Raw genomic sequence first — 18,917 nt, 5'->3', positions numbered from 1 at the left:
TCTTGTATTCAATCAAAGACATAAAGTACCTGATTGTGACCCTAACCAAGCAAGTCAAAGAATTTTATGAAAATAATGTCAATTCTCTAAAGAAAGAATTAGAAGAAAATATCAGAAGTTTGAAAGATATCGCATACTCATGGCTTAGCATGATTAACATAGTAAAAATGGCCATCTTACCAAAAACACACTAAAGAGTCAATGAAATTCCCATCAAATTACCAACACAATTCTTACAGACCTTGAAAGAAAAAACCCTCAAGTTCATATGGAAAAGCAAGAAACCCATAATTCTTAAAAGGATCCTTTTAAGACATATATATATATATATATATATGTATATATATATATATATATATATATTCTGGAGGTATCTCCATCACTGATCTCAAGGTGGATCATAGAGCAACAGTAAGAAAAAATGCATGGTACTGGCATAGAAACAGAATGGTGGAAAATGGAACCAAATAGAAGAATCAGAAATGAACCCACACACTTTTGGATACCTGAATTTTGACACAGATTACAAAACCATACAATGGAAAAAAAATGTAGCATCTTCAACAAATTGTGCTGATCTTACTGGATATCTACATGTATAATAATGCAAATAGATCCATACTTATCACCTTGCACAAAACTAAAGTCCAGTTGGATCAAAAACATAAAACCATACACATTAAGTCGGTTAGAAGAACAAGTGGAGAAAATTCTTAAACTCATTAGCACAGGAGACAACTTTCTGAACAGAACACCAACAGCACAGGCTCTAAGAAGAACAATCAGTAAATGGGATCTCATGATACTGAAAGCTTCTATAAACAAAGGACACTGTCATCAAAACCAAACAAATGCCTACAGCTTGGGGAAGAATCTTCATCAACCCTTTATGTGACAGAGGGCTAATATCCAGTATATATAAAGAACTAAAGAAGTTGAAAAGCAACAAATCAAGTAATCCAATTAAAAAATAGGGAATAGAGCTAAACAGAGAATTCTCATTAGAGGAATACTTAAATAAATACTTTAAGAAATACTTAAAGAAATGGAAATACTTAAAGAAATGTTCAATGTCATTAGCCATCAGGGAAGTGCAAATCAAAACTATACTGAGATTTCATCTTACACCCATCAGAAGGGCCATGATCAAAAACTCTAGTGACAATACATGCTGGAATGGATGTGAAGCAATGGGAAACCTTCTCTACTGGTGGTGGGAATGTAGAATTTTATAACCACTCTGATAATCAGTCTCTTTCTCAGACAACTAGAAATAGTTCCTTCTCAAGATCCAGCTATAGCACTCCTAGGCATATATCCAAAATGAGCTCAAGTATACAGTAAGGACATTTGCAAAACCATGTTTGTAGCAGTTTTACTTGTAATAGCCAAAACCTGGAAACAATCCAGATGCCCCCAACTGAAAAATGGATACAGAAATTGTGGAAGATCTACACAATGGAATATTACTCAGCAATAAAAATCAAGGAAATCATGAAATTTGCAGGCAAATGATGGGAAATGAAAAATATAATCCTGAGAGAGCTACCCAGAAGCAAAAAGACTCATATGGTATATACTCATTCATATAGACATATAATATATGATAAACCTACTAAAACCTGTACACATAAAGCAACTAATCAAGAGAGAGGACTCTGGCTAAAATGCTCAATCCCCAACCTGAAAGGCAAAGAGGATGTAAATCATAAGAAGGAGAAAACAGGGAACAAGTTAGGAGCCTGCCACAGAGGGCCTCAGAAATGTTTCTACCCTAGAGAATATCAAAGCAAATGCTAAGACATATTGCCAAATGTTGGGCAGAATGCATGGAATCTAATGAAAGAAGTGGGAAATAATAAGATCTGGAGAGACCAGGAGCTCTAAAAGGAGAGCAATGAACCAAAAAACTCTGAGCACATTGGTCTTTCCTAAGACTCAAACTCCAACCAATTACTATGCATGGAGATAACCTAGAAGCCCTGCACCAGATGTAACTCATGGCAGTTCAATGTCCAAGTAGGTTCCATAATAATGGGAAGAGGGATTTCCTTCCAACATGACCTGATTGGTCTGCTCTTTGATCATCTCCTTACCAGGCCACAAAGGAGACAATGCAGCTACTCCTGATGAGAACTGATAGACTAGGATCAGAAGGATAGAAAGGAAGATCTCCCTTACCCATGGACTTGGGAAGGGGCATGTGTGGACAACTGGGAGGAAAGGTGAGATTGTGAGGGAAGTGAAGTTATGGGGTTATTCAAAGTGAATAAAGTGTGATTGATAAAAATTAAAATAAAAAATATCAAAAAATATAATTCCTTTTGGTGTTATATTATAGGAGGGTGTAGTCTGAGGTTGATATGTCAATGAACGTGACCATAGAGATTGTGTCTCTGTCTCTCAGTCTCTGTGACTTTGTATCTGTTTTTTTCTGTAGGTCTTGGTCTGTTTATTTCTCAGTCTGTCTCTTTAGCTCTTTTTCTCTCTGTGTCTTTCAGTGTTCCTTTGTCTGCCTGACACATATGGTTCATTATGAAAACCTCTCAGTTCTGCTGAAGGACTGCAACAAGATGACTTTTGCTGATGTGATATCCTGGATGGTCTCTGTAAAAATATAAGGTCCCAAATAAATGCCTTATGTTCAAAGAGTTGCCTTGGTCAGGCAGCATTTCCCCAGTAAATATTTCCATGACAGAGGACATATCTGTACATTTAACAAATTATAATGAAATCTGTGATAAGGTAAATGTCACATGTCAAGGACACTTGACTTTACTAATGACCACTTGAACGAAATATGTAACAGAGATGAACTCTCATCTCTGGATTGTGTGCCCATATTGAGGTATGTAAGGCTGCTCAGCCTTTTTCTCATGTAGGCTGTACAATTGGTGCTTTTAATAATTGGCTCCTGAAACTCTTACTGGCTTGCACCTGTTTCATGACATCATTCTCCCTTTCAGCCAATCAGTACCTGAAAGAATCTTGAGGTTTCCATGCAGATGAGTAAACAAACTTTCCTCAGTGTCAGGTGCAAACACGACTTTTTCTTGTGAAACCCAACAAGACTATTTCTTATTTTTTTATCCAGATCCCACACCTTCACTCCTGTTTACCTCTGTGACAATGTTATGTAGGAAATGAAACTCTAATGTTTATTTAATAGGACAGTTTCCAAAGTAGGGAAGATTCAAAGTGATGTAGGATTAAGGGGAATGTATTGAATCACAAGGTGGTCTCCTATTGTGCTCTTGAATCTGAAATTTCTCAGGTTGTGAGTTTGAACTGAGCATTTACTGGCATACTCACTACCTGTACCTTCACAGTCTTATTGATATAATAGGCTGGCAGGGTGTAGGGTTCCCTGAGTTATACTACATCACTTTGATCACAGTTCTTATTATGTATTTATTTATTATGATTTGTTTACAATGTATCCCCTCTGCTGCCCCTTCCCTCTTCTTTTCCATTTCCACCCACCTTCCTTCTTTTAACCCTATGTCCTTTCTCTAGTTCCCTGAGAGGTTAGGTCCTCCTCTACTTCCTATCTGCACTTACCTTATCAGGTCTCATCAAGGGTGCCTGCATCATCATTCTCTGTGGCCTGATTTTTAGGGTATTGTTCTCCTTTTGTCCTCAATTCCCTCTACTTCTGACCCTCTTCTTCCTTCCTCTCCTGAAGGCTCTCCAGAGCTCTGATCAGTTAGAGAATTTTATAGGGAAATCCCATTTAGAACTGGGTGTCTTAAGGTCTCTCTGTCTGCATAATATCAGACTGTGGGTGTCTGTATGCAAACCCATTTGATGCAGAAGGAGGTATTTCTGTAGATACAAAACAATGTCCCTTTGAAGATCATCTACTAACATGTGGAGTACCCAGTCAGAAAATGTCAGGGAAGTATTAGGAGGCACAGCCTTATTGGATAATATAATTCCTATTGTAGTTATTTTATAGTTATTTTGAGGTTGACATGCTAATGATTGTGACTAGACAGAGTGGAGTCTCTGTATCCTGGTCTCTGTCACTTTATATCTTTTTTTTCTATTGGTCTTGGTCTCTCTATTTCTGAATCTGTGTCTCTACCTGTTTCTTGCTCTGTCTCTCTCAGTATCCCTCTCTGCATGCCACATGTGCTTCAGTATGAAAAGCTCTCAGTTTTTCTGAAGGACTAAAACATGATGACTGCTTGCTGGTGTGACATCCTGGATGTTCCTTGTAAAAATATAAGCAAGTTACCAATTAAAAGGTTTTGTTCATAGAATTGCCTTGGTCAGAGACCATTTTCTCAGTAAGTAATTCACTGACTGAGGACATATCTGTGCATTTAACAAATAAGAATGAAATCCATGATAATATAAAAGTTACATATCAAGGACACATGACTTTATTAATGAACAATTGGAAGAAATATGTGACACTTTCTTCAATTAAGAGTCTGGGACCAAGGAACTGTCATCTCTGGGTGTTGTGCTTTCAGTTCCCAAGATTAAGGCATGTAGGCTCTGCTTAGCCTTTTTCTTAAGCAGGCAGTCCTCTTGGCCCTTTTAATAACTGGCTCCAAAACTCCTACTGGCTCGCACCTGTTGCATGACATTAATCTCATTCTCAACCAATCAGCACCTGAGAGAATCTTAGGGTTCCATGAAGATGAGTAAAAAACTTTCCTCACTGTCCAGTATCTCTGCTCCTGGGCACTTGTGACTTTTTCTTATGAATCCCAACAAGCTTTTATCTTATCCATTTTTCCAGAGACCACACATTAATCCTGTTTACCTCTGTGACAATGTCTTTTAGTAAATGAACTTTTAATATTACTTTATTTAATTGGACAGCTTAATAAATAGGGAAGCTTCAAAGTGATATGGGATTAAGGGGAACGTACCAAATAAAAAGGTTGTCCCAAACTGTGGTCTTGGATCTGAAATTTCCAAGTTGTGATGAACTGAACAGTTACTTGTGGAATCACTAAATGGACCTTCACATTCTTATTGATAATTAGGCTGTCAGGGCATAGAATTCCCTGCATTATTGATTCTTTAAGAGCAGGGAAAATAGAAGGAAAACATACAATTTCTGGCACTCATTTGGCGAAACCATGAAAGATCAGTTGTATATAAAAGGAGAACAAAAGAGCAATGAATTGTTTGGCAGATGGTACTGTTCTACACTAGTGTTGTCAAACCTCTATGAATAGGGTTGCCTTCTCTGACCTGGCTGGATTGGCAGCTTTTTCCTACTCATTAGTCAGTGAGCACTCCTCCTGGTCCTGGGGTTTACAGATAAAAATGGTCTTTTAGGACAGAGAATTGGGTCTGTGTTTTATACCAAGGACAAAAGAGTAGCTGTGTTTCTTGCTGTTATCCTCCAGACAAACCCTCTGAACATAGTGTTTGTTCCAGGACTGCTTGTGCAGAGGTGCCACCTGAGGTCAGATGAAGCTGGATAACCACTAGTAGATTGCTAGAATTCTCAGTATATAATGGTTCCTGGAAAGCATGCCTTACAAAGAAAAACTCTGGCTCTATTATCAGAATCTCTTCTCCATGTTAAGAGCCATTGTAAAAGTTGTCAAGATATTATTTTATTGATTATGTGATAATTTCATATAACAGACATTACACTCCTTTTCCATTGCTCACAGGTTCAAATTCCTACTGATGTGTCACACTAAAAATCATTTTTTCTTTGAAATTCATTAGTTGTAGTATGTGTTCATATACTCATCGGTACATGATTAGAGACTCAATCCTATGCACCTTAGAAAAAACTCAGTTCATCCTTGCTGCACCCAGGAACCACCACCAAGAAAAAGCCATCAATCCTGATGAGGTCTATCCTTCATCACCTTGATCACAGTTTTTCTTATGTATTTATTTATTAGGATTTGTTCACTTTGTATCCCCTCTGCTGCCCCTTTTTTTCTTCTCCTTCCAGGCCCAACCACACTCCTTCTTCTAACCCTATGCCATTTCTCTAGTTCTGTGATGGGGTGTTCCTTTTCCCCCTTCTATCTGAACCTAGCATATCAGTTTTCATCAAGGTTGGCTGCATCATCTTCCTCTGTGGCCTGATTTCAAGACATTGTTCTCCTTATGTCCTCAATTCCCTCTATGATACTCTTTCTGCCTCCTCTTTCTCAGGCTTCCCAGAGATCTGAAGGTATGGAGAATTTCATAGGGAAATCTGATTTAGAGCTTGGTGTTTTAAGATCTCTCTTGTCTGCATAATATTGGACTGTGGGTCTCTGTATTCAATTCCATTTGATGCAGAAGGAAGCATCTCTGTTGATCCAAGAACATGGCAATGATCAACCAGTTGAGGAGAGAGAGCAGCATATTTTAATAACAACAGCCTGGGTTGCTTGAAAATTTCTGTAGGATGCCCTGGCCCAACTGCTCAATTCACTGCCACCCAATCTCTTTAGCAGAAGATGGGTTTGGTCGCAATTAGATGGCCTATTGGAACTTTACCCCCAACTGTTAGTAGACCTCCAAATAAGTGAATACATACCATATTTGTCTTTTTGCATTTTAGTTACTTTACCACAGAATGATTTTTTCTCATTCCATCTATTTGCCTGAAAATGATGTCATTTTCTTAACTGAATAATACTCCTTTTTGGAAATATTCCATATTTTCTCAAAAGGAGATTGTCAGTCCTGTTCTTTATAGCTTGCAAGTTGCTGGACTTTAATCATTGTGTTGAATGACACACTATCAGGATAACTATGTTCTTTTAGCCTAGAAGTCCCTAGAAAGGTTTACTTTGAGGTTGATATGCCCACATAAGTGACCAGACAGAATGGGTTTCTGACTCTCTGTCTCTATCACTTAGTATGATTGTTTCTGTAGGTCTCAGTCTCTCTATTACTGAATCTGTCTCTCAACATCTCTGTCTCTCTCAGTCTCCCTCTCTCTGCCTGCTGCTGGAGAGATTTTTCGTAGGAAAATCTCTCAGTTCTGCTGAAGAGCAACAACAAGATGACTGCTTGCCAATATGACATCCTGGATGTTCTCTGTAAAAATATAAGCAGAGTCCCAATTAAATGCTTTTTGTTCAAAGCTTTGCCTTAGTCAGGGAGCATTTTCACAGTAAATAATTCACTGACTGAGGACATATCTGTGCATTTATTAAAAATATTAGAATCTGTGATAATATTAAAGTCACATGTCAAGGACTAGTGATTTTATTAATGACTACTTGAAAGAAATATGTGACAGATTAACTTAACCTATAGTCTTGGACAAAGGAACTAACATCACAATGGAATTATGTCATCACAATGCTGTTTTGACATTGTAATGGTATGATGTCTCAATGCTACTATGACATCAAAATGATATGACATTCCAATGGTATGATCTAATTTTGTTATTATGACATCACATTGATATTTGATATCACAATATTATTTTCACATGACAATGCTATTATGACTTCAAAAAGGTATTTTAATATCACAATGGTATGACACCTAAATGTTTTTATGACACCACAATGATATGACATCACAATGATATTATGAAGTAACAATGCTATTATGGTATCACCATGGTGTTAAAAAAATCACAATGCTATTATGACTGCAAAAAGGTATTATGACTTCACAATGGTATTATGACATTACCATCCTATTATGACATCAATGTGTTATTACAACATGATTATGGTATAATTTCACAATGAAATTTCGATATCAAAATGCTATTATGAATTCACCATGGTATGACTTTACAATGCTATGATGACATCACCATTCTATTATGTTATCATAATGTTATAATGACATCAAAATTCATCATAACATCACAGTGCTATTATGATATCAAAAGTCTATAATGACAGTATTGTTTTATGACTTCACAAATGAACTTTGACCTCACAATAACATTATGGCATCTCAATGCTATTATGACTTCAAAATGGTATTATGACATCACAATAATATGATGTTGCAATGGTATTATGACACCACAATGATATTATGATTTCACAATGCTATTTTGATATGTAAATCCTATTAGGACATCACAATGATATAAAAACACAATGCTATTATGTCTTCACAAAAGTGTTTTTACATCACAATGCAATTATGTCATCAAAATGTATGATGACAGCACAATCCTATAATGAAATCACAGTGCTATTATGCTATTGCAATCATGTTATGACTTCAGAATGCTATTATGACATTAAAATGCTATTATGATAATACAATTGTATTATGACATCACACTGCTCTTATGACATCACAATGTTATAATGACATCACAATTTTCTTATGACAGGTTTGTTATGACATCACAATGGCATTATGATATTACAGTGCTATTATGACTTCACAGTGGTATAAATTTACAATGATATTAGGACATGTCAATGCTCTTATGACATCTCAATGCTATTATGACCACAAAAAATAATTATATCAAAATGATATTTTGACATCACAATGCTATTATACATCACAAAGATATGATATGTAAATGCTATTATGATATTAATTAAAATGATATTATGACATCACAATGCTATTATCACCTCACAATGCTACAATGATATCAAAATTGTATTATGGTATCACAATGGTGTTATGCATTCACCTTGCTATTATGACATCACAATGGTGTAGGACATAATCTTCATATGACATCACAATGGAATTTTGAAATGAAACACTATTATGACTTCACAACAGGCAGACTTCACAATGACATTAGGACACCTGCCGGGGCCAGCCGGGCAGAGTCAAAAGGTTCTTGAGTTTGGTGTGAGGATTAAAATTAATAAAATAAACACACAGCACACAGGAAACTTTTTAAAGGTCCGGACTGGACGGCTTTTGCAAAAGGCAGACTGCTGCAGCAAACAGCAAGTCTCAAGTGCTGCCTCATCCTCTGCCTCCAGCCTTCTGACCACTTTATTGTTTGAGGAGTTCATTTTTGTCAGTCAAACATCTCAGAACAATAGGTTAATTTGCACAAGGAGCCAGAGGAAGAGGTGTAACCCTCACAAGCTATCCCACCTGTTGTCACAAACAAAAGGAGATGGACTTGCAAGTTCTCCTCTGCCATTAGTAAAAGGCCTCCAAAAGCCATCTCTCCACCGAGATTTAAATATCAAAGCAGGCCACTGAGTCATGGCTCCTGACAAGTCCCCCTTTTTTATATTATTAAAATTGGCCATAACTTAATGGTTATGGAGCAGAAGATTGTGCCTGTCTTAGGTTGTTTTTCTCGAAATGTATATATTTTTTATTCATGTCCCCATTTTTGGGTCAATATTTGTACATGAATTTTCATACATCCCAGAGAAAACTTACCCTTCTTTGACTACCAACCTCTGCTAAGGTGGACACTGAGATATGATCTTGTGCAGATCAGATCAGCTTTGACACACCAAAAGGCCTTCAGGCAGATTTTACTTGTCACTGATAGGAGCGTGTCTCCTATCACAAGCCAAGTCCAAAGTAACACTCCAAAAGTGACTAGCAGGTGAATCCCTGTGCAAATTACCAAGTCTGAGAAACATTTAGAGGAACCACAGTAAAAGGCTGTTGAGCAAACAGAACCATTTGAAAGCTTAACATCTCCAAGCAACAAAACAAAAAGAGAATTTACATAGGCAGTTACAGGCCCCTCCAAGAGTTCCTGAAGCAAGTCTGTTTTGCTCTGCTGAAAACCAGAGCCAGATTAAAGTTTCACAGTTAGTTCTCTCTTAATTTTATTGAAGTTTGTAGCAAAACAGTCAAGTCCAGTTTATTATATAAGAGGTTTTTCTGTATGACATCTTCTCCTAGGAGCAGAATGAAGCAAAAGCGGTGTCAGGAGCTCAGGTCCAATGCAGCTTTTCAATCTAGGTCAGGGCAGAGTTTACGGTTGTCTGCATTCTGGGGAACAACTGCAAACCATAATAGCCTCTCTGGGATTCACCTGGCTCCCTCTGCGTCCTGTGGAAAAACACAAACATGCCCTCTTCCGCATATTAATACAGGGTCGGGGCCCTGCCATAATCCAGTAATTGGATCTTTCCATTTTACTTGGGCAAAATTATCTTTGATATAAGGATGCCACAATTGATCAGCCGCAGAACGGCCTTGTGTATCCACATTAAAAAAATTTAAAATAAAGAGAGCATAATTAATATTTGAGGATATGACTCCCCCCTTTTTTTATTTTTTCAATTGGTTCTTAAGAGATCCATGGGCTCGTTTTATAATATTTTTGCCCTGGAAATTACATGGAATACCCATTTTATGACTTATATTAATGGAAGGTATACCAATTGCAGCAAAACACTTTAAGCAATGACTTATAACATGTTTGGTGGCTTCCCATGTTAAGAGAGTTGCCATGAAAAATCCTGAAAAAGTGTCAATTGTTACATGAACATATTTTAGTTTCCCAAATTCTGGGACATGAGATACATCCATTTGCCACAAATGATTGGGAGTCAAACCTCTAGGGTTGACACCATAATGAGGTACATTAAAATGTTCAGTGAAAGACCCCCGAAGGTTGTCTTCCATCAGGGAGACCCCGTACCCAAAGATCAACGAGTCCAGTTGTTCAGATGCAACCAGCAAGAGGCTTTATTGAGTACATGGGTACCCGGGGAGACAAAGTCTCTTGGAAGACTTGCGCGCCTCTCGGTTGGGGTGACGGGTTTTTATAGGGCTTGGGAGCAGGAAGCGCGGTTACAGAAGCGAGAAGCATAGTTACAGGGGTCTGATTGGGTGGTTTGAACAAAGCCGTAGTTAAGTCACGTACCCAGAACAGGGAAGGCGGAAAGGCAGATTGTGAGCCGAGTCACGTACCCGGAACTGTACCCGGAACCGGGAAGGCGGGAAAGAATGCAGCGAGGTAGCTCTCCCCTCAGGGAACTTACTGCTATACCGCGCCTACTCTACATAGTGTTAACAATCGCTGCTTATCTTTTGGTCTCTCATTCAGGGCAAGAGGAACATGATCTTACAATTTGTCTAGCGGCTTCTCTGGTAATATTAAATTGTTTTCTTAAGCTCTTGCTATTTTGATGATGTAATGTATGAGAATTTTGAGCCAATTTTTGTTGAGTTAATCCAACCAAACGTGTGGCTAGATCTGCTAAATCATTTCCTAAAGTTAAAGGTCCAGGAAGTCCTGAATGAGCTCTAATATGCCCTATGTAACAAGGCTGTACACGGCTCCAAATACTTTGTTGAATCTCTCTAAATAGATCTTGTATTTGTTTATTAGCTGTATTAACATATGTTACAGTCTCTAGGACTTGTAAAGCTTGAGCTGTATAGTGGCTATCAGTATATAAGTTGAAAGAGGTAGAAGCCAAATTTTTAAAGACTGCAGCAACAGCTCGTAATTCTACAACTTGAGCTGAGGCTGGCAATGTTTGCAAAACAAAAGTTTGTCCCTCTAGTACATGAGCAGCTTTTTCATTTGAAGATCTATCAGGGAATACTGTTGGACCTTGAGGTAATGGCTTTTGTTTAATTATTTTAGGAAATACAAAAGCATGCTCATTGGCAAATTGAAGTAATTTATGTTTTGGATAATGATTATCAATACATACTAAATAATGAGCAAAAGCTATTGCCCAACAATCTACATTTTGAAATAACCAATCTACTTGCTGTTTGGTAAAAGGGACTCCAATTAAGGAGGGCTCTCTATCAAAATATTTACGATATTTTGTGCGGGCCATTTGAACTAAACTAGCCACTGCTTCATAATATGGTGTTAGAACTCGAACAGGAGACACAGGCAGGTGCAACCATAATAATGGTCCTTCTTGCCACAATACAGCAGTTGAAGTATGAACAGTAGCCAAAATATATGCGCCCCATTCTTTTGAATAATCAATATATTGAACATACTGTTTTTTAATAGCTAATTTTATCTTTTGCAAAGCATCACGAGCTTTTTTGGTAAGTTCCCTTTTTGACAAAGGATTAGCCTCTCCTTTGAAAATGTCAAAAAAATGGTTTTAGTTCTCCTGTTGTTAATTTTAAATGCGGTCTTAGCCAATTTACGCTATAACAAACAAAGCCCAGTTGGTTGTTTTAGTTGATATTTCAAAAAGTTGGCAGACCCTTACCAGAAAGGGCAGCTTTGAATTTTAGCTGTTATTAACCTAATTATTTGGATGAGTACTATTGTCTGTAACGTAGTACCCTAATCCTTGGCCTTTGGTCTCAAGGCTGCTTGGCAAGCACTGTTAGCATTCTCATAAGCCAATTGTTTCACTAATAACAATCCAGACTTTTCATCACTTATAAGTCTGTTTGCTGCTTGCATTAATCTTGCCACAAAATCTTGAAATAACTCATCAGGTCCCTGAGAGATTTTAGACAAATCCTCCACCTGTCTACTGCTTGTGGAAGTTTATTCCAGGCCCTCTGGGCAGCAGTATTGACCTGAGCATAAACGGCCACATCAAAATCCAATTGCTGTCCTATTTCCCTGTAGATTCCTTCTCCAGCAAGCATGCCATAAGTTATAGCAATTTGCTGAGTTCGATTAAGTTCAGCTGTAGCTTGACAATGCTCTGCAAAATCTGACTTCCATAATAAATTATCTCCTCCTGATAAGCATGCTCTTGCTAACTGTTTCCAGTCCCCTGGGCAGAGAGCCTCAGTAGACATGGATTCCAGCAGAGCCAAGGTGAAAGGCGCTGTAGGACCGTATTGGGAGCATGCAGATTTTAATTCTCTTACCTGTTTAAAAGGTATAGGAGCATGGACTCTCACCATATTATCTTGTCCATCAGGTTGCTCTAGAACTGGAAAACTATAAAACTCAGATACGTCTTCTCCATTCTGCCTGGCTTCTTGTAAGGAAGCTTGTAAAGCAGATACAGATGCTCATACAGTGGACAAAGGGAAAGGTCCCATTGCCTTCTGGGCCATTGAAACTGTAGCATTCCCAGGAGGAGGGCCTAAGCCTTCCACCAAAGACGGAGTTGGAGTACGAGATTGAGCCTCATTTTCCCTAGTAGTTAATGCTCCAATTTTTCTGTTTATTTTCTCCAAGCCATACTCCAGTCTTTTAATTTCTTTTTGCCAAGGCTTACGCTTTTTAACATGCATAGCCTGAATTGGAGGGTATCTCTCAGAATAGTGCTGATCTGGTTCTTCCTCCAGCTCTGCAACCTCATTAGGTTGCAAGTCTTCCTCAAAGTCTCCTTCTGGTAAGAAATTATTGTCATCAGAAGGGCAATACAACTCCTCTGGAGGAGCTGATGGTATAATAACATTTTCTCTTGAAGCCTGCCATCTTTCTAACCTCCTTCTCTCTGAGCCTGAAAGTTTAGCTTTCTCAGTTTTCTGTTGCTTATACAGACTACCTTTAATTAAGTTCCATAAAGAAAACACTAGGCTAATGCCTTGTCCCATTTTTATTCTGGGATTTACTCACCGCACCCCTTATTACTTAATGCGAGCTCGCCAGCCAAACAGCAGTGTCCTTCACTGAATCCCTGTATCTCAAGTCCCACGTCCAGGCACCAATCTGCCGGGGCCAGCTGGGCAAAGTCGAATGGTTCTTGAGTTGGGTGTGAGGATTAAAATTAATAAAATAAACATACAGCACACAGGAAACTTTTTAAAGGTCCGGACTGGACGGCTTTTGCAAAAGGCAGACTGCTGCAGCAAACAGCAAGTCTCAAGTGCTGCCTCATCCTCTGCCTCCAGCCTTCTGACCACTTTATTGTTTGAGGAGTTTGTTTTTGTCAGTCAAACATCTCAGAACAATAGGTTAATTTGCACAAGGAGCCAGAGGAAGAGGTGTAAGTAACCCTCACAAGCTATCCCTCCTGTTGTCACAAACAAAAGGAGATGGACTTGCAAGTTCTCCTCTGCCATTAGTAAAAGGCCTCCAAAAGCCATCTCTCCACCGAGATTTAAATATCAAAGCAGGCCGCTGAGTCACAGCTCCCGATAGACACCTAATGCTATGATGACATCAAAATGCTATTTTGATATCATGACATCAAAATTCATCATGAGATCCCAATGCTATTATGACATCACAATGGTTAGGTGCTGATTGGCTGAGCAGAAGACTGATGTCATGAAACAAGTTAAAGCTAGTAAGAGTTTCAGGAGACAGTTGTTAAAAGGGCCAAGTGTATAACCTGCTTGAGAGAAAGGCTGAGCAGCACTACATGCCACAATTTGGGCAGCTGAAAGAAGACAACCCAGAGATGACAGTTTGTGTGTCCAAGACTCTTAGTTCAGGAAAAGTGTCATATATTTCTTTCAAGTATTCATTAACAAAGTCAGGTGGCTGTTTTAAGAATGAATTAATATTTAGTATGGATTTATCTTTTAGTAAAGCTGCTGTTAATCCAAAACAGTTGTATAACCAAATCACCACACAGAGACTAGATTTAATTTGTTAACATAAAACACAAAGCTGGGCAATAGTTACTCCATCCTCAACTTCCAAGCCCTCATAATTTCATAACATTTAGATTCCCCACATTATACTTGCTTTTAGTGATATCTTAAGTCTGATTCATGCTCCACATTCTGCATGATCTCTACTCCACCTCCCTCTCCAAGCTCTCCTTGCCCTTTCTCCTCCAACTAATTTCCTGCCCTCTACCTCCTTCCCTCTTTCCTGTCCTCTAGGCACTCCCTTTGCACAACATTAGGGCTAGTTGTTTTCTTTTGGCCTGTTTACACACAATTGAGACAGGATGCTTAGAATAAGTTTCACAATGCAATATCTGGATTGAAAACAGAGAGTAGGGGGGAGAAATCAGCACTTGAATGAACAAGGGTAAGGTGTACAGATTTCAAAAGAACATATACCAACATTTCCCCCTATAAGTCCAATAGAAGACTTCTTTTCTTTCAATGCAATAATAATTATGAAATTATGAATACTGTTAGTTAAAATCTACATGTGCAAAGTTTACTCCATGTTTATTTAGCAACATAGGAGAAAGTATCTGGTTATCATATCAATCTTGAAAAGTTAAAAGTTCTATACCTAAAGTAACTTTTATCCTTATTGGTATTACCTATATAAAAGGATTTCTTTTTTTTTTTTTTTTGAAGTTTTTTTTTATTATTTTATTTTTTTTATCAGTTACATTTTATTAACTCTGTATCCCAGCCGTGTCCCGATCCCTCATTCCCTCCCAGTCTCTCCCTCCCTCCCTCCCTCATCTCCACCATGCCCCTTTCCAAGTCCACTGATGAGGGGGACCTTCTCCCCATTCATCTGATCCTGTTTTATAAGGTATCTTCAGGACTGGCTGCAAAGCCCTCCTCTGTGGCTTTTAACAACTTAATCCTAAATGTGGCACTATGACTATTTGGTCTTTAACCCCAACAGAGACTTGAGAAATAATAAAATTAGTTATTGATTAAATAGGAGGTGCATGTTAGCTGCTTCCAAAAATGAAAAATAAAACAGGGAAAAACATTTTGCTGTCTGAACAGTCACCCATAACTCTCTATAAAGTAGGAGCATCATTTTCAGCCTCCTGGCTCAGAATATTTGACAGACATATATGTAAAGCAGGAACTATTTAGGACTTACTTACCCTATCTTGTTAGAGTTTGGCAGTGAACTAGTCCTGCAATAGCTTGCCCATTTGGGGCATAATTTGTCTGTCTAGAAGTGAGGCTATTTTGTTTACGCAAGTGGCTTGTTTGTCACATTTGAGGCCATCTCCATATGGAGGTTCTTCGATGCTCATTATATTCTTTCAGGTAGACAGGGTGCTTCCAGGAGAGGACCTGTCTCATTATCAAATAATCTTTAAAATAATAAAATATTTTAAATGTCATATTCTGAAGGTCTCTGAAGTTTTTGAAGACTATCTTTATATAATAAATAGATCTGTCTACAAAATCATTTCTATCTGTCAAACCTAGGATGCATACTCCTGTGGTTAAGTAGACTAGTGTTTGACATGACAATGAGTTCAATAACTAGCAAATAACTTGCATTACCTTATACCCTAACCAGTTTTTAATAGCATTTTAAAAGTATTGGAAGTAACCTTGAAATTGTATCAATATACTAATGCTTATACCAATGTATCAAAAATAGACTTATTTTTTCATCAATATGCAAAATCATAAACCAGAGTTAAAATTAACCCTTTCAAAAAAATTTTTTGAGGATTAGGAAGGTATTTTTTTTTACTGTGATACATTATTTATTTATTTATTTTTATAATTTTATTTTTTTCTTATCAGTTACATTTTATTAACTCTGTATCCCAGTTGTATCCCGCTCCTTCATTCCCTACCACTCCCACCCTCCCTCCCTTATCTCCACCCTGCCCCTTTCCAAGTCCACTGATGGGGGGGACTTCATCCCCATTCATCTGAACCTGTTTTATCAGGTATCTTCAGGACTGGCTGCAAAGTCCTCCTCTGTGGCCTAACAGGACTGCTCCTCCCTTGGGGGTGGGGAGGTCAAAGAGCCAGCCATTGAGTTCCTGTTAGAAATAGTCCTTATTCCCCTTACTATGGAAAACCAATTGGTTACTGAGCTACCAGGGGCTACATCTGAGCAGAGGTTCTAGTTTATATCCATACATGGTCCTTGGTTGAATATCAGTCTCAGAAAAGTTCCTGTGCCCAGATATATTTGGTCCCTGTGGAGCTCCTATCCTTTCCCCATCATACTAACTCCCCTTCTTTCATATGATTCCCTATACTCTGCCAAAGGTGTAGTTATAAGTCTTTGTATCTGCTTTGAAAACACTGCTAGTTAGGGTCTTTCAGATGCCTTCAGTAGACTCCTGTCATACATTCAATGCACATCCCATCTAAAATTAACCTTATTTGAGAAAAACTAATAAAACCCTAAGTTGAGTAGATTCAATAATTTTTTTTCTATTCCTGTATGATATCCCTGTATATTCCTTGTTTCACTTTGAATAAGACCATTAATAATAAACATCTCCGAATGACAAAATTTCGTAGCCATAGCAAACAACCAAAAACATACACAACCCCATTTAAGGAAAATTGGATGTTGTTCTCATGGATTTCTTCTAGCTGACAGTTTGGACATATAGAAAACCTGTAGAGGGCCCAAATAAAATTGGGAAAAAAATTGGTTAATTAAGCAATGACATTTGTGGCCCAGTCTTTGAATGTTGAGAAACTTCAGACTTAATAAAAGTCTTCTTTGGAACAGTCTAAAATGCTGGACCATTAGTAGCTTTGTTCAAATTCTTCTGGGACTTTGATGAGAAACACACTTTGATGTGAAACAGCAATGGAAGTAGTTGAGGCAGGAACAAAGACAATGCTGGAACATGGAAGATGCTGAAACAGATGTGTCAATGTCTCATCATGCTGAAGAATGATTCTGTTAGGTTTGATCCACAATCTCTGGTGTCCAGTTCTTTTGTTCTGCAAACATATAATTTCTCACAAGCATGATAGAGTTCTAAAATTAAAATGTATGAGCTGTTCAGGATGAATCTAAACTGTAAGCCAATTTTATCTATGCAAATTAAAAGGTTAGCATTTTGAGGATATTATAGCCAAAGATTTATTGGCCAAGTATTGTTGGAGTTTTTAGCTGGAGATACATTTTATGTCTCAGTTAGTTTTAGAGTTGTTCCCAAGTAAAGGGATCAGAGCAATATAAATTACCATTATTTTTGAAATACAATCACTACTATGTTGAAATCAAAACAAGGTTGGATAAATCACAATATCTTTTTGGGCTCTTGCTTGCCTGTTGTATTTAGACAAGTACCTACCTATTTCCCTAGAGAAGCTTCCGATTAGCATGTTTCAAGTACACTTTATATAATCTCCTTTTAAATTTAAAATGAAAGCAAACTGTAGGTATCTTGTACCTGTTTAGAGCTTTAGCCCTAGATTTTTATATATGTTGTAGCTATTTGTCCTATCTTGTGGTTTACATAGAATGATAGTTATGCCTTTATAGCCAAACTTTATTTAAACTCCCTCTTACCTTTAGCATTTAAGCATAACCTAGGCATCTTTTACCTGGGCTTTTCATTGACATTGGCTAATTTTTGGCTTGTCCCTTTTTTATACAGACTGGGCAGTTATGCCTTTTTTAGCCAAATGTTAATAAACTCTATTAGCATTAGCATATAAACTCTCTTACCCTTGGCATTTAAGTATATCCTAGTCATTTTGTACCTTGGATTTACCTTGAGAGTAGCTATTTTTTGGCATGCCCCCTTTTTATACACAGTGGACACTTATGATTTATAGCTGATCTTTATTTAAACTCTCTTAACATTAGCAGATAAACTCTCTTCCCCATAGCATTTACCTTAGGCAGTTTTTTTTTTTTTTTTATCTCTAGCATCTTTATTTTGGCTAAAATTGTGTAATTACATGGTATGACTAAATAGTACAGTTTACTAATAGGTCAAAGATAAGAGCCATGCTCATTCTTTTAAGTTTGGGGAATCCATAATATAAATATGAAAATGTGTGTATCATAACAGCCTTTATTCTCTGAAGTTTCTACAAGGCCTACAGTAACTATTATGCAATTGTTGGGCTCATTTCCTTTTACTTAGGCACCAGATTTTCCTTCAGCATCTTCTCCAGTGTTTGAAAACCATTATTTCATGTTATTTAAGGCAAGAAGTTTCCTTTTACTTCATCTTCATCTAAGTTGAAATTGCCAAATTCCATCACTGTCAGACAGAGAATAGTTTGCTTGGTTTGTTTTCATCATGGGACTGACAGCACTTCAGAGATAGACAGATCTCTGTGTTTGAGACCAGCCTTTTCTTCATAGTGACTTCCAGGACAGTCAGAGCTACACAGTGAGGCATTGTCTCACTTTTTCTTTTCTTTTCTTTTAATTTTATTTTTTCTTATCAGATACATTTTATTAACTCTGTATCCCAGCTGTATCCGGCTCCCTCATTCCCTCCCAATTC

The sequence above is a fragment of the Meriones unguiculatus genome, assembly GCF_030254825.1.
Source record: "Meriones unguiculatus strain TT.TT164.6M chromosome Y unlocalized genomic scaffold, Bangor_MerUng_6.1 ChrY_unordered_Scaffold_23, whole genome shotgun sequence".
Classification (NCBI taxonomy): Eukaryota; Metazoa; Chordata; class Mammalia; order Rodentia; family Muridae; genus Meriones; species Meriones unguiculatus.
Note: the sequence above shows the minus strand (reverse complement) of the source record.